The 17,749-nt window shown below is 39.9% G+C and overlaps 1 protein-coding gene across 1 annotated transcript in view; it reads right to left on the bottom strand.

Moving 5' to 3' along the window:
* The window catches only part of Map4 (microtubule associated protein 4), a 122,929-nt gene that overhangs the window by 45,877 nt on the left and 59,303 nt on the right, over positions 1-17,749 (bottom strand).

The following is a 17,749-nucleotide window of genomic DNA, read 5'->3' as shown; positions in this document are numbered from 1 at the left end:
ATGGTCTATAAGATGTACCAGAGGAGCCAGACCTATTACACAGTGAAACCCTGTTTCGAATAACAACATTGCAATTGGCTAATCCCAACACTTGAGAGGCAGAGGCAGGTGGATTCTGTTGAGATTGAGAACAGCCTGATCTACACAGCAAGTTCCAGTAGAGCCAGAACTAGATGGTGAGGCCCTGTCTCCCATTTAATTAAAAAACAAACAAATAAACAAACAAACTGGGGGGCGATCCATTGGGTTTCATGAAAGATGCCAACATAAACAGTTTAAGAAGGGGACTGAGACAGCTTCACTATGTAGCCTTGGCTGGGTGGATCACACTTCTTGGATGTAGACCACCTTGACCCTGGACTTACAGAATACTGTAGTCCCAAGTGGTCCCAAGTGCGGTCACCATTCCCAAGTGGCTATAATCACGAGCGTGGCCCGCCATTCTCACATGGCTGTTTTTTTGTCTTGTTAAAATGTTCTTAATGTGTATGAGCGTTTTGCCTGTGACTATCCATATGCCTGGTCAGAAGAGGGCATCAGATATCTGGAACTTCGGTTATGAGACAACATATGGATAGTGGTAACCAAACCCAGGACTTCTGTAAGAACAACCTTTAGTCTGACTACTGAGCCATTCATCTCTACAGCCCCGACAGTTTTTCAGCAAGGAACACAGAAGCAACTGGACACTTCATTACACCATCTACAAAAGTTAACCCCAGATACAAAGACCTAAAAACAAGAATTATAATCTTAAAAACTTGCAAAATGCTAGAGGAGAAATCTCTATGTTCTTCAGTTTATGTAAAGATATGTTGGTGCATCAACTAAACAGCACTGTCCACAGCGAAAAGACCATTCAACTAGATGCCAAAATTTCAACTGATGAGCAAGGCAGAACAGTATACAATTGTTAATTCCAGTACATGAGAGGTAAAGGCAGGAAGATCAGGAAGGCCACCAATACACACACACAATTTAGAAGACCATAAACCTTTATTAAAGGACTTACATTCAGAAAAGGTTAAAATCAATTATAATTCAATTATAAATCATTTTATTAGACATTCCAATAAAACACATACAATGGATATTACACATAGAAAAGCAGCTCATTATTATTAGCCCTTAGGGAAATATAAATTAAAATGTTAATGAGGAGCCGTAATATTAAAAAGCCTATAATCAGCTAGGTTTTACTGAATGGTAAAGTGCTTGTCTAGCAGGCACAAGGCCCTGAGTTTAATTCCAATCACTGAGAGGGAGAAGGAAAGTGAAGGCTGAAGAGATGACTCAGTGGTTAAGAGTAGTTGCTGTTCTTGTAAAGGATACAAATTTGGTTCCTAGCACTCATAATGAGTGGCTCGTATCTGATATCTCAGTCCCCTATGGGCATCTACACTCACCTTTAATCCCAACATCGAGGAGGCATTAAACTCAAATCATCAAGCTTGGCAGCCAGTGCCTTTACCTGCTGAGCCAATTTTCCTTTCATAGCTTAAATACTATCTTTATTGAGATGAAATTCACATCAGTGAACTCAATCCTTTTTAAATGCAGCATTGAGGTGGATTGGTATGGTGACAGAGATGTGCTAGATCTAACTTTGGAACATTTTCTTCATTCTCAAAGAGAAATTCAAATTCTATAACCTTGCATTGATAAGTCTATCTTATCCCCTGACATCTATGGACTTACTTATATCAGGTATTTGATATAAATATAAGCCTAACATATTTGACCTTTTGTAACTGGCCTCTTCCATTTACAATAATGATTTCAAAGTTCTATTACATTGAATTGTAACTCAGAATTACCTTCTTTCCAAATAATACAGCCAAATGATACCCCACTGTGCAACTACCTTACACTTTTATCCATTCCTTAGCTGAAGGTTGGTTGGCCCTACTTTTTGGCTACTGTAGTGACCCATGAACACCTAAAATCTATATTTTTAGATGTATGCCTGTAAGTAGAATTGCAAGGTCACTCAACAATTTCATGTGGAATATTTTTAGGAGCTGTGAAACATTTTTAAAATGGCCAAACAATGCCGGGTGTTGGTGGTGCATACCTTTAATCCCAGTACTTGGGAGGCAGAGGCAGGTGGATCTCTGTAAATTCAAGACCAGCCTGATCTACCCAGCAAGTTCCAGGAGAGGCTCCAAAAACAATGCAGAGAAACCCTGCCTCAAAAAATAAAGGAATAGATAAACAAATAAAATAAAATAAAATGGCCAAACACTACCCTGTAATTCCAACAACAATACATAATTGGCCTTATTTTTTCCATGTCTATATCAGTGCCCATCTTATTTAGCTCTACACTACATCTGGCTGTATTAGATTATTCTGTTGCGGTGTTTTTCTTTTTTGTTTTGTTTTTCGAGACAGGGTTTTTCTGTGGCTTTGGAGGCTGTCCTGGAACTAACTCTTGTAGACCAGGCTGGTCTCCAACTCACAGAGATCTGCCTGCCTCTGCCTCCTGAGTGCTGGGATTAAAGGTGTGTGTCACCAACGCCCGGCCGAGGTTTTTTTTCTTTAAAAATGTCTTTTTCTGGGGTATGAAGAGATGGCTCAGTGGTTAAGAGTGCATAGTGCTCTTGCAGCAGACCTGATTCTTCGTGACATTATTTTCTACATTCACAACATACTTTGGTCACATTCATTCATCCTATCGCCTCTTGTTCACCTTTCTCTTCTCAAATACCTCTTGTTTATGCATCTTCTCTAGAGTCTGAAATCACTAGAAAAAGCATGTAATGATTTGTGGGGCCTAGTTTATTTACTTTATTTACATTATGATTTTTAGTTCCACCCATTTCCTGAAAAAATGATTTCATTGTGTGTGTGTGTGAGACTTTATTCAGTTGGCAATGATCACACAGGATGATTTCATACCTTGCCTACTATGAATCAAAATGTCATAAACACAAGTATCCATGTGTCTCTACTGTGGCTGATTGAGTTGTAAATGGGAGAAGTGGTATGTTTTCCTCACACATTCTGGAGAAGACACATTCAAGTGTGGTTACTAGGCTTTCTTTCCAGAAGGGAACAGCAGCACAGCTGGAAGCAGCTATAAGCAGCCTCGTTCAGAACAGGCAGTCTCTAGCTATCAGTATTATTAATGAGCAGTGTTAGTAGAAACTCACTCCTACATATTCAGCAGACACTGCTGACCTAGATTCTCTGCTTAAAACTCCTTAAGCTAAGCAGGCAAACTCCCCTGCAGGAACAACAGCATTTGGACTAAAATAAACTTTTCCTTCTCTCTCTCTTTTTTTTTTTTTTTAAAAAAAAAAGGCAGCACCTTACTCGTCCAAGCAGGTCTCAAACCCTTACAAATCTCTTGCCTGAAGACCACTGAATATTGGCTGAGATTACTACACATGTGAGTCATCTATGTCTGGCTTTTGAGCTTTTTGTTTTTATTAATATAACTGTAATTTAATCAGAGCCAATTTTAGTAAGTAAAAATGAAAAACAAAACTGTAAACAGTAATTCAATTTACATGAGGAACTGGAAATGACTTTATTTAGGAACCTTGGTTTTTGCTGGGCAGTGCTGGTGCACACCTTTAATCCCAGCACTCAGTACACAAATGTAGGCAATCTCTTAGTGCAAGGCCAGCCTTGTCTACAGAGGAAGTTCCAGAACCACCAGAGGAATACAGAGTAAACCTGTCTCAAAAACAAAAGAAGCCTTGGCTTTCTATTCAAGTACACTGGTTGGGGCTGGTAATGGCACGTGGAGCACAACCCTGATGAGCTGACTGTGGAGAGCTCCAGAAGCTGAGTAAAGAGAGGAGAGGATTAAGTCAGAGATAAAGCTGTTCTCTGACCTCCACACATGTGCTGGGACACTCGTATCCCACGCCCATATTAAAACTGTTTATAAAATGGGCTAAAGGGGTAACTTAGTGGTTAAGAGCACTTATTGATCTTACAGAGGGCTCATGTTCAGATCCCAGCACCCACATGACAGCTAACAACTCTTCTAATCACCAAGAGCACTGTGTGAATGTACCGTACATACATACATATTCCCTCTCTCTCCTCTCTTCTCTCTCTGTAATTTTAAAAATTTTATTTATATGTGTGAGTCTTTTGCCTGTATGTATGTATGTATGTATGTATGTATGTATGTATTTTTGGGTTTTAGGAGCAGGGTTTTTCTATGTCACCCTGTCCTGGAACTCCTCAGTAGACCACCAGGCTAGCCTCTGTTAGAAATAAAGGTATACACCACCACATTCAGCTTAGACCCTGGGTTTTAATATAATAGCATAAAAAAAACCTTCACAGCTGTGGTTTCACATGCATATTGCTAACAACCTTTACAAAATTATCACTTGTCAAGCTTTCTAGCCAAATCAAATATATATATATATATATATATAGTTACGGGGGGGGGGATCCAATACTCCCAAGTATTTATATTTGTGAAACAGATTTCCTTCATGTACTTCAACCCAAACAACATGATGACAAAATGAACACAGTACCTACCACATCTTACCTGGCACCTAAATAGTGTCCAGAAAATGATGTTAAATGAACAATATAAGCAATTGTAATTTAAAGAAGAAAAAAATTATCTGAAGATAATATTGATTAGTATTATTTTAAATTTATTTAACTTTATTCGATGTGGTACTGGAATTACAGACAGTGGTGAGCTGCCATGTGGGTGCTGGAATTGAACCCAGGTCCTCTTGAAGAGCAGTCAGTGCTCTTTATCACTGGCTGCTTGACAGGTATTGGATAACTGCTAAGCTCTCTCTCCAGCTGGTTGACTAGCACTCATAGCATTTTATTGTCTTGGCAGTGTCTAAAATATCCCATGGATTTATTTAGTGGCTGATCGAAGAAGAGGCAGACTCCCTCGGTTAAGTACTGAGCTGAACTCAAGAAAGCCAGTAACAGAGAGGGAGGACTGATGATCAAAGGGATTAAGTCTGGGCCGGTTTAACCCCCAGAAACAGCTGACCAGACAAAGGTTAACTCTTGAATCCCAGGCATCAGCCTGGGAATCCAGCATGGGACTGATCAAGACCCCCTGAATCTGGGTGTCAGTGAGGAGGCCTAGGTAATCTATTGAGCCTTGGGCAGTAGATCAGTATTCATCCCGAGTACACACATGGACTTTGGACTCCCATCCAACAATGTGAGATGCACTCTCACCCGGAACTCTTGGGGAAGGGTCTAGGCCCTGCCCTATATGAAATGACAGACTATGGACACCCCCATGGAGGGCCTCACCCTCCCTGGGGAAATGAGGGGATAACGGGGGGGGGCACGGGAGGAAGGGAGGGAATGGGAGAGGGACCTGGAACTGACTTGTGAAGCAACCTTGTTTCTTACCTCAATTTAAACTGGAAAATAAAATTAAAAAAAAATATCCCATGGATTTAAACCACATACACAAAAATGACTTTGAACTACTGACAGTCCTGACTCTAATTTCCAAGTGTTGGAATTACAAACATGCCAGGCTTACTTGATGCTAGGGATCAAAGCCAGGCCTCCTTGCATGCAAGACAAGCACTCTGCTACTTTCTTGGCCCTTCTTAAAGGTTTTTCTTAGAAATAATGTACTGATTAAGATTCTCCTCATTTAAGAAAAAATAAAAAACTTCTGCCCATTAAATTTCATTTCTGCTGAAAGATAAAACTAGTACAGTTGATGTGTAATTTAACTTTTCTAAAAACATAACACTATTACACAAGCCGGTTTACATTAAAATAAGCCAATTCATTAAATAAATTGAATCAGGTCAAATAGTGTAAGACACGAGAGAATAAGGGATGTAACTACAATCAGGTGAGGAAAATAGGCATAATACGTCAGGTCATTGTCTCTGACATGATGTATAGATATCTAAATAGAGAAAAACAGAAGCCAGGCTCTTTTCATTTTTCATGCAATAGGGATTGAAATATTTCCTTAATGCATACCAGTAACTCAAAATGAACCCTATTTCTACTTTTACTTTCTGTTAAGCAGGTTATGTTAAGTATTAAGTAAGAAGTTAGGGAAGACATGAACAGAGTTTGTATAAAGTCAGAAATTTTATTTATATGTAGTCATAATCAAAATTCAACTGTGGTAACATGTGATTATTAAACTTTATTTTTGTACATATCCCATTTTCAATGGTTTCTAGTATTTCTAACAATGTATTCAGGCTACTACAAATAATTGGCCATTTGTGCTCTATGACAAAAAAGAAGAATCTACTCTACAAAGTATGGCAAATTATCCAAGGATATCTAATATTCTCATAATAAAAGTTTACTGGACCAGTGTTTGTGCACACTTTCAATCCTAAGCACTGGATCTCTATCAATTATTGAGTTTAGCATTGTCTACAGAGTGAGTTCTAGAAAAGCCAGGGCTGTATATTCCTCTCTGATTCTTCTCTGCTAGAGTGTCAGCTGAGGACTGCCTTGGTTTCCTACCCCTTTCCCATCCCTTCTTTCTGGTACAGAGCTGGCCATGTGGCCTTGTAGTCTGACCTGGGCAGTAAAGAAAAGCATTCAGTCAGGTAGGCTTTTGGTTCTACATATAAACAAAAACAAAAACCCTAGATGTGGTGGTACACGTCTTTAATCCTAGCACTTGAGTAGCAGAGGCAGGTGTATCCCAGTAAGTTTAAGGTTAACCTGGTCTGCAAAGAAAGTACCAGCAAGCCAGGATAATGAGACTGTTTCAAGTAGGTCAGGTTATTCTAAAAATCACTAGTAGGCAAGGATGATTTTGACCCAGGCATGGTGGCACATCCCTTCGATCCCAGAAGTCAGGAGTTCAAGGCCAGCCTGGCCTACAAAGCTACACAGAGAAACACTGTCTCCAAAATTAAAAAAAAAAAAAGGTTTTGAATTTTGCCTGGTTTAGGCTCAAGGCCTCCTTTGCTGTTAAGCAGGTACTACTAAAACTAAGCTATAATCCCCAGCTCTGGGCTTTACTTTTAATGCTTAGTTGCTCCCATAACACACAACATTAAGCACATTGCTTTTCTACCTACCATAGAACTGAGATAAATCCAGAACCCTTCCTTGTTCTACTAGTGGCCAATAAAAGCATATCATTGCACACTGCACATATTGATAACAGCAGGGTTTTTTTTCTCTTCTCTGAAACAACCCAAGTGCTATATCTTTCATAGATATAGGTTGCAACCACAACCCACCACACCTGCTTTTGAAGGCTGTCCTCAGACGCCACACCTATGAGAACACAGTTGAGAGAGAGAGGCGCAGAGCGAGCGAGCGAGACAGAGACAGAGAGATGGGATGGACAGACAGACAATTTGAGGATTTCACTATGCAAGCTGGTCTGAAACGTAACAGTTCTGAAATGCTTCAATACATACATAACATGAGCAAGCATGTGTACACACAAAAATGTTTTTTTTCCTTGTGTGTGTGTGTGCGCGCGCGCGCGCGCGCGCGCGTAAACAGATCTCTCCTTCTACTATCTGGGATCTGAAGAATGAACTCAAGTATCAGGCATGCCAGTGAGGTCTTTTTCTGCTGAGCCATCTAAAAGGCCCTGAGGATGATCTTGAAAGTCATCTTCCTGCCTCCATCTCCAAAGAATTACAGACATAGGTTCTCATGCCCATCTTCTTTCTGTTGGTTCTCAGTGGAGACCAAATGCCTAACAATGAGACATAATATAAGATGACCCTGTAGTCTCTCAACATGACCTGCGTGTTATCCAACCTATGCCTCAAACTAGGCATGGGCAGTACCCATCTATCAAGTAGAAACATTAAAATCAAGCAGGTCCTGAAAGGTAAGTTATGCAGCAGAGAATTCAAACGCATTCACTGCTGTCTTCTTTTGCTTTCACCTCAACCCATGCTAATGACCTCCTCAGAGTTCCCCATGGTCAACTGATCAAGGGAAAATATGTGATTTATACATGGTTTTATGCAACCTTCCATACCTCTACAGCCCAACCCACTGTAACACTGAAAGACGGTGTTAATGCTGTAAGTCATAGTCTTTCTCTAATGACTAGAGTGCTTGCTTGACAGACTCAGCTGGTGGATTGGGTTGGCCATGGTGACAAAGCATGGACTCAACAATATAGTCTTCGCCTACAGAAATCTTACCTGGCCGGGCGGTGGTGGCACACGCCTTTAATCACAGCACTCGGGAGGCAGAGGCAGAGGCAGGCGGATCTCTGTGAGTTCGAGGTTGGGCTGGTCCGATAGCTTCCAAAACAATATAGAGAAGCCCTGTCTCGTAAAAACCAAAAAAAAAAGGAAATCTTACCTGACACTAAAATTAACAAGTAGACATAGAACACACTAATGAGACCAATTTCTCCAGGTGAGACTAGCTAGCCACCTGGTCTTCGAAAATGCAACAGAAACATAAATTTCCTCATCAAAATAAAATGGACTTACAGGACAATGCCGACATCAACATGCTGATATTTCACGTAGCTCAGCTTCTAACCAAGTGATTAATGGGCATTTTAACAGCAAAGAATTACAGAATGGAGCTCATGTCAGTAGGATTCACTGGTTTCAACCTATCCCATCACCTAGAAAGCCTAATTGAAAAGAGATAGAACTGCTTACTGTTCAGTTAGGAATATAGCACTGTGAAAGGTCAATCAACACTTTAAATTAGTGACCTTAACATGGGGCTGTCTCCCTAATGCCAGAATACACACATTTACAATCAAGGAGAAAGGCAGGTGTGCTCATTCAAGTTATTTATTTTGTTTATATATGGGCTTGAACCCTGGTCCTCACACATGCTAAGCACACAGTCTACCTCTGAGCCATACCCTAAGCCTCTGCCATTCACGATTCTAGAACCCAATAATCCATCGCAAGAATGTTGCTTCACTCTGCCAACTGAGCTCTACCAATTTGAAAGTTTTAGTCTCTAAAGAGGAAAATACATCTACCAAACTACACAACTAATGATGCAATTAAATTAGAAGATGGGACTGACTACCAATTTGGTCCATTGGGACTCTTTATGTCACTGAACCAATAGTCAGAACCTATGGGTTGGAATGAATGATCTCAATTATAACAGAGAAGTTACTCAATAAAGAAAGCCAGGAAGACTGTCTGGAACCCAGAGGACCCTTTGAAGCACCTCTTCAAACTTTATTGTCAAAATCAGTGGAAAATTACCAGGCTGGACTAGAGAATGAAATGTTGAATAGTTAAAAAAAAAATCAAATAGCTCAAGTTCTGCCTAGAGAAAGGGAAATATAAAAATGGTAATTTAGAAAGGTGAGGAATGGTGGTGCGTATATTTAATCCTGACACTTGGAAGGCAGAAGTAGGTGAATCTTTGTGAATGTGAGACCAGCATGAGCTACACAGCAAAACTCCAGGCCTGCCAGGGCAAGACAAAGTGAGACAGAGTCCCATTATGTCACCCTGGCTATCCTAAAACTCACTATGTAGACCAGGTAACTTCAAAGTCCTGGTACCACATCCTGAGTGGTAAGATTGCAGGCATGTGCCACTACACCACGCTGAAAAATATGGTAGAAAATATATATATATATATATATATATATATATATTTCTGGTTTGAGAAAGATTGTTTTTGTGTCCCAAGCTAATCAATCTTTTTTGTTTTGTTTTGTTTGTTTGTTTGAGATAGGTTTCTCTGTAGGTTTGGAGACTGACCAGGCTGCCTCAAATTCAGAGATCCGCCTGCCTCTGCCTCCCGAGTGCTGGGATTAAAGGCGAGCGCCACCAACGCCTGGCATGACTAGTCATTCTACCACTACCTCCACAGTACTAGGAATATATAGATGTGTGCTACCTTAAACAGGTTTGTTTGTTTTGAGACAGGTTCTCATGTATGCCAGGCTGATCTTGAACTTGCTATGTCTTCAAAGATGACCTTGAACTCCTGATCCTCCTGCTTCCACCTCCTGAGCACTGGGATTACAGGCTTAAAGCAACATACCTAGTTTATGCATGTATTCTAACCATTTTCTTCTTCCCATTATTATGACCGCGATTTATGAGCTTAGTATGATGTTCACGATCGTAACCTCAGCAGCATGTAGGAGGCAGGTACAGAGGAATTCCCGAAAGTCTAGGCACAGTACCAGGCTATATGGGGATATACACCAAGATTGTCTCAACAAGTAACCAACAAGGACCTACTTCAGTTGGTAAAGCACTTGCCTTCCACAAACAAAGTACTAGGTTTAATCTCCAACACCAAATAAACCAGATGAGGTGGTGCATACCTATGCTATGTTACTAACATTCAGCGGGCAGAGTGGCAGGAAGATCAAGTCCAGCTTAGGCTACATGAGGGAGGGAGGGTCTCTCTCCCCTCCTCCCTCTCCGCGCGCTCGCGTGCGTGCGTTCGTGCGTGCGTGCGTGCGTGCCAAGCTTGATGACCTGAGCTCAATCCCTAGCCTCCATGTGTTGTTACTCCTGCAGTTTGTCCTCTGATCTACACAAGTATGTCAATGTTCAAAACACCCCCAAGCACACAAGAGAAATTAAACATGTAACTAAATTTTGATAAATTTGTTGCATTGGAGACACTGCCTGTAAAGTGAGCATCTCTTTGCTGTAGGAAAAAGATCAGAGCTATTTCATCCATAGGGGAGGTAAAAGCATCTTCCTGGCACATATCTGCCAGTTTTCTATAATGGCCTCCAGGTAACTTACCAACTGAAGAAACTTAGCAATATCAATGAAACCAAGTAAACATAGGGAGGACTAGAAATATGGTCAGAGAGATGACAGGGATATCTTGTGGTCCCTTGTAGTATATGTTGGCTGAGGCTTTTAATTTGACATAGGTAACCACTGGAGGGTTCTCAACCTGCCCTCCAAAATTATGATGTATGTGCAGGGCCACATCAGATACTTTTCAAAACTTTTTAATTAACATTCCCCCCAAATTGGTTATTTTTTTAAAATATTTATTATACAATCTTCTGCATGCCAGCAGAGGGCACTAGATCTCATTACGGATGGTTGTGAGCCACCATGTGGTTGCTGGGAATTGAACTCAGGTCCTCTGGAAGAACAGCCAGTGCTCTTCTTAACCACTGAGCCATCTCTCCAGCTCCCAAATTGGTTATTTTTAAGAATACACACTGCAGAAGGCAGGCAGAAGCAAGTTAGAGGACTAATTTAGAAGACCATGGTGTTAGGTGGTAATTCCAACTAGGGAAAGACCAGAAGAGGGTATACCCAGAGATGGTCATCTATTTTTTGAAAAAAGCTAGACATGGATTACAGAAATCACAGTAACACAGATGTTTCAGCCTGCTTGCTAAAGGACAGAGTTTGCAGTTAATGAGACAGGGAGCAGGTGTTTCTGTTTGGGTCTTACTCTTTTTGGGGGTAAGGGAGGGATAAAGAGTTCAGTTTAGGACATCTGAAACGGGAAATGTTCAGTTTTACATCCAAACATCAATTTCAATTTCTAATCTTCATAGGAGTTATATATATTCTTACAAAAAATGTTCTTTAACTGTCTAGCATTTAAATAGTTATCTACATATTTATGTATTCTCTCTACGACTTTTTATTTTGCAAAACTAAAATTCTGCATCCAAACACTAACTCCTCAACTCCTGCAAGTTGCCATTTTATTTTTCATTTCTATAAATTTGGCTCTTCCAGGAGTCTCATATAAATGTTATCATAGCATCTGTGTTCTGTGATTGGCCTGTTTTCTTTGCAGTACTAGAGATTTGAACCTAAGATCTTCAACATGCCAGGCAAGCACTCATGTTATTTATTCTACATTCCCCAAAACTTAAACAGCCCCCTTTCAATTATGATGTGTCATCATAAGGTTCATCGTGTTGTAGCCATATCAGAAGTTAATATGCTACATTTTTTTATCCACTCCTATGTTGATGGCATACCTGAATAACTTCTATCTTTTGGCTAATATAAATAATACACTTATAAATATGGATGAACAAAAGTCTGTTCAAGTCCCTACTTTTAATTTTATTGGTAAAATATCAAATATCTGTAATTTAGATAGTCTTTCTTATTGTTATTTTGTTTTTGAGATGTTTTTGTTTTGAGATGAAGTTAGCCCAAGCTAACTTCAAACTTGTTTTAATCTCTTGCTGCCTCAGATTCCTAAGTGCTATAATCACGCTTCAATAAAAAAAATTTTAAAAGAAAGGCAGGGTCTCATGTGTGCTAGGCTAGCCATTAACTCAGTATGTAGCCAAGCCAAAGATGGTCTTGAGCACTGGGGATTTAGCTCAATGGTAGAGTGCTTGCCTAGCAAGACAAGATTCTGGGTTTGCTCCTCAGCTCCCACCCTCACCCCACCCAAAAAAATTTCTAATCCTGTGTTACATCATAGCCCCCAATATAACCCCCACCTGCCCGCCACATATTTTTTGGTTTGTTTTTTGTTTTTCAAGACAGGGTTTCTCTGTGGCTTTGGAGGCTGTCCTGGAACTAGCTCTTGTAGACCAGGCCAGTCTCGAACTCGCATAGATCTGCCTGCCTCTGCCTCCAGAGTGCTGGGATTAGGGTGTGCCCCATCACCACTCAGCCCACCACACTGTTTTTTTTTTGTTTGTTTGTTTGTTTGTTTGTTTTATGGGCAGGGTTTCTCTGTATTGTCTTGGAGACTATCAGTCCAGCCCGGCCTCGAACTCAGAGATCCACCCGCCTCTGCCTCCCGAGTGCTGGAATTAAAGGCGTTAACCACCACCGCCCGGCACCACCACACTGATTTTTAAAGAATTGTCTGTGTCTGTCTGTGTGTCTGTTTTAAAAAGATTCACCTCAGCCGGGCGTTGGTGGCTTGCAGGCCTTTAATCCCAGCCCTCGGGAGGCAGAGACCAGCTTGGTCTACCAAGCGAGTTCCAGGACAGGCTCCAAAACAATACAGAGAAACCCTGTCTCTTAAAACAAAACAAAAATCCACCTCCCTCTGCCTCACTGACCACCACCACCACGCCATTTGTAAAATTAGTAGCCCATACCAGCCTCAAACTTCCCAAGAATTACTTCTGCACCCTAAGCACTGGGAGCACAGGCAAAAATTCATTTTTAAATAGCTCTTACATATGGTATAAAGGTATAATCATTTTTGAGATTTATTTTATTTTATTCATATGGGTACTTTGCCTACACGTATATGAGAGCCTGGTGCCCCAAAGAGGACCTCAGATCCCCTGAAACTAGAGTTACACATGATTGTAAGCCAGCAAGTAAGTGCTGAGAATTGAATGTGGGTCCTCTAAAGAGCAGTCAAATTGCTAAGCCATTTCACTAGTATCATAACAATTATTTTATAAATGAATATCTAGATTTCCCAACACCATTTGTTGAAAAGGCTATAATTTTCCTAACAAATTATTTTGCCATCCTCGTCCATATGTACATATATGTAAAGATTTATTTATTGGCTTTCTGTTCTGTGCCTTGGTCTAGATATCTACCAGCACCACGGTTTGCTGTTGTTTAAAACAGGGTCTTAGGTAGCCAGACTAACTTGAACTCATGGTCCTCTTGCCTTCACCTCCAAGAGCGAGGACTACAGAAATGCACCACTACCACTCCTGACACTTAGTATTACTGTCAGATTTACTTAAGTCAGCATACTAAGTCTTGAAATCAGCAAGTGTTAGACTTTCAACCTTTTCTTTTCAAGATCGTTTTTTGCTATTTGGGTTGGTTTTTGAGGTTCATGTGGTTAGTTTTTCTGCTTTTGTTTTTGTTCCCCCTCCCCCAAAGAGATTACTTTGAGTTTTAGGGAAAGTCACTTTCAAAACTGGCATAATAAATCTTCTAACATTTCACTGCCATTTGGAAGCTGCTTTCAGAACCTAGCCACACTTATCATTTGTGTACATTTTTTTGTGGCTGGCTTTGTTGGTGGTGGCTGGGGTACTATTTTTGTGTGGAGATAAAAATAACCTCAAATATAAATCAAGAATGTCCTCCAGGCCGAGTGGTGGTGGCACATGTCTTGCTGTTGTTTGAGACAGGCTTTCTCTATGTAAATGTTGTCCTGGAACTAACTCTGTAAACCAGGGTGGCATGAAATTTAGAGATCTGCCTGTCTCTGTCTCCTGAGTGCTGGGACAAAGGGCAACACACCTGGGAGGCAGAGGCATGCAAATGTCTGTGAGTTCAAGGCCAGCCTAGTCTACATAGTGAGTCCCAGGACAGTCAAAGCAACATAAAAAATGACCCTGTCACAGGGGGAGAAAAGAGAGAGGGGTGGAGAGCAAGCCTTCTACTGCCTTTGAAACTAAGTCTCTCATTGGCCTGAAGCCCATCAGTTAGGCTGGCTGACCAGAGAGCTCTAGGGCTATGCCTCCTGTGGCCTCACCTGTTGTATGGCAAGGGCTCCAAAAGTAAAATATTGCCTTCAGAGAGAAGAGGATGCTCACAGGCCTCAGGAGGTTAAAAGGTCATATATGCAGGAGGACAAAAACTTTTAAGATTCTTGAAAGCCCCTATCAACAGCTACTGGGAGGAGCGGATTGAAAGAAAGACAAGTTGAGAACTGCCTTCAAGTTACAGTGCTGCAGGCTTCTGGAGCCATGCTGGAGTGGGCTATTTGTGATGCAGCTACTTTTGTGTTATCCTTGCTCCTTGTAAGTAACCCTTCACCTATGAGTGATCCCAATAAGATGCTCAATGAACATTGGTGCAATCATTACTTTCGCCTGTCCTGAGCTTCCTTCTTGGGTGAAGGCATGTATGTGTGTGTTTGTCTCCCCAGGAAAGTCTACCACACAATCCCTCCACATCCAGCTTTTACATGGGTACTGAGGACTGAACTCATGTCATCAAGCCTGTGACTTAGCCATATCTCAAGCACTAAGAACACTAAAATTAGGTGCTCCTCCTTTGAAACTCTAGAAATCTAGTTAGTCCTGAAATTAAAAAATTTAATTTTCTAAATTAAAATTGTGTATGTGGAATTTCCTGAGAAAATTTGTTTGTATCAGGAAATGATTGATTAAGAAAAACAACAGTAGGGCCGGAAGGTGGTGGTGCACACCTTTGATCCCAGAACTTGGGAGGCAAAGGCAGGTGAATCTAAGTTCAAGGTCAGCCCGACAGCCAGGGTTACACTGAGAAACCCTCTCAAAAAACATAATAAAAAAGCCATGAAAACTTTACAGAGCATTGATTGTTGGTATGTCATTAATGTCTCCAATAGTTGGCTTATATATGAAAAAAAACACAAAAGAACTAAACCTTTATTTCTAATATTTCTGGGGGAAAGAGAAAAATAAGGACATATTCAAGATTATAATGTAACATTATATGTTTGAACTTCATTTATGACATGTCAGCTCATATATTGTTTGTAGAAGCTGTTCATATTAAAGATTCATTTATCTGTTAAAAATCTTTTATGTTTATCTGATGAGATCAGAGACAGAAAAAAAACACATAGCACACCTTCAGTGTTAAAGATGTCAAGCATAGGAGTTACTATTTTGAGGCTGATATGATCTTCTGGGCAGACATATCATAGAAAAAGTATCACAATAAAAACATCTATGTGCGTACACACCCAAATATATAGTCATTTCTACAGAGAACAAAACACACACACACACACACACACAACACACACACACACAAGAATTTTTTTAAAATCTACCTATTCCAATTACAATAGAAGTAGCCAGCAACACTGCTGGATAATATAGTTTTACATATAGTAGCACTTTGTATTTGTCCATTATGTATTATGTTTTGCCTAAAACACTCTCTCACCATATTATCATGAGGAGGAAGAACCAAATCATACGCAGGTTTCAATTACCATCAAGAATTGCTCCTATAGTAAATTGTTCCTGCAAGAAGCAGTAGCAGCCGGGCGTTGGTGGCGCACGTCTTTAATCCCAGAACTCGGGAGGCAGAGACAGAGGCAGGCGGATCTCTGTGAGTTCGAGGCCGGGCTGGACCGATAGCCTCCAAAACAATACAGAGAAACCCTGTCTCATAAAAACCAAAAAAAAAAAAAAAAAAAAAAAAAAAAAAAAAGAGAGAGAAGAAGAAGAAGCAGTGGCATACACCTGTAATTACAATCACAAGGAGGCTGAAGCAGAAACTATTGTGCATTGAAGGCCAGCATGGGAAATGCATGTATCAGATCAGACCAGCAAGGGTTGCACAGAACCTCCCTCAAACAAATTAATAATGATAATAACAATAACAGTAATAAATTTCTGTTATCGCAAGTAACACATACCTATAAAAAGATAGAAAGGCTATGAAATAGTCTTTATGGTATATAAATTTTACACTGAGAGCCAGTATGGTGGCATATGCCTATAAGTCCCAGCACTCAGGAAGCTAAACTAAGAGGACTGACATAAATTCACACCCATCCTAGGCTAAATAACTAGACCCTATCTTAAAACAAAATATACACTTGAGTTTTCCCTTTCCTGCCCAATTTTCACCCCCAGGTTTTCTGAGACAGGGTTTCTCTGTAGCTTTGGAGCCTGTCCTGGCACTCACTGTGTAGCCCAGGCTGGCATGGAACTCATATAGATCTGCCTGCCTCTGCCTCCCAGCTGCTGCCCCAGTTTGAGGGGGGGAAAATTATGTTATGCACACTATGAAGGCTTGGAACTCTCAATCTTCTTACCGCTACCTCCTAAATGCTGGAACTACAAGTATATACCACCATCCCTAGACTCTTAAAAGGTGTCTTAATTCAGTCAACATACTACATTTACAAATTTTTCTACTGTACAAATACAGCATTCTACACACATTAAAGTTACCAATTAAATATTAGCGAACATAACAAACTTTGTTAGATAAACCCAGAAAGTATTGCAAGAAAACTGTGGATACAGATTATTTTAATGTGGTACTATAAAGTATTTAACAATTGATATGCCACAGACACTGAAGACCTTTTTACCATTCTGCCAATTCAGCAATAGTCAACTGAGATTCCTAATGCTCAGATTCTGGATAATACTGAAGTGAAAATGCTTCAGAAGTTCATAGAAACACAGAATTATGTGAGTGGGATCCAAAGCTTTGTTAAGACTGATAACTCAGGTCTCAAAGTGTCTAGTTATACACTTAAATAAGTAAGACCCCAGTCAAAATCCAGTTCATAATATGTTAATGTATGTTTATTAGTGTAATTTAATTAGCACAATGACACAGTATGTCTAATATACAAACTGTTAAAAGTCTAAAGTCACAAAAAATACAAATGAAGCTAAAAATTTGTTTAAAAAATGAATAGACTTCTACATCTTCATTATTGGGTGATACAAGGATAGAGAGAAATGAGAATCATCATCACATTAAGTAGAGAGGCCCCATGTAGTCAGTGACTATCATAGTAACACAGCACTTTATCCTTTTTCAAGGGACAGGCTACTTCCTAAGTAGCTATATATGAAACATTACATTACTACTTTCAAAATAAAATAAACAGATGGAGCTAACAAACTACATTAATTTTCATCTGACTATTAGCAGAAAATCAGAACATTTGTATAAAGCAATAAAGAAAACGCATTTAAAGTTTTAAAACAAAATAAACATAAAATGGAGCAAAACAATGCAAATTATGAAGTATGAATGTATGTGACATTTGCTGCCTTGTAGTTATCTACCTACCTGTCACTTAGAAAAACTACAGAGATTAGTTTTTAAAAAAAAGGCAGCATCAAAAACATATCAAACATGACTTTAAAAAGCAAATGCTACTATTTTTTTTTAAAGTTCCCTGGCCAACTGTC

Source organism: Mesocricetus auratus, unplaced genomic scaffold (genome assembly GCF_017639785.1).
Source record: "Mesocricetus auratus isolate SY011 unplaced genomic scaffold, BCM_Maur_2.0 Super-Scaffold_100691, whole genome shotgun sequence".
NCBI lineage: Eukaryota > Metazoa > Chordata > Mammalia > Rodentia > Cricetidae > Mesocricetus > Mesocricetus auratus.
Note: the sequence above shows the minus strand (reverse complement) of the source record. Positions and strands in the feature narration are given on the sequence as shown.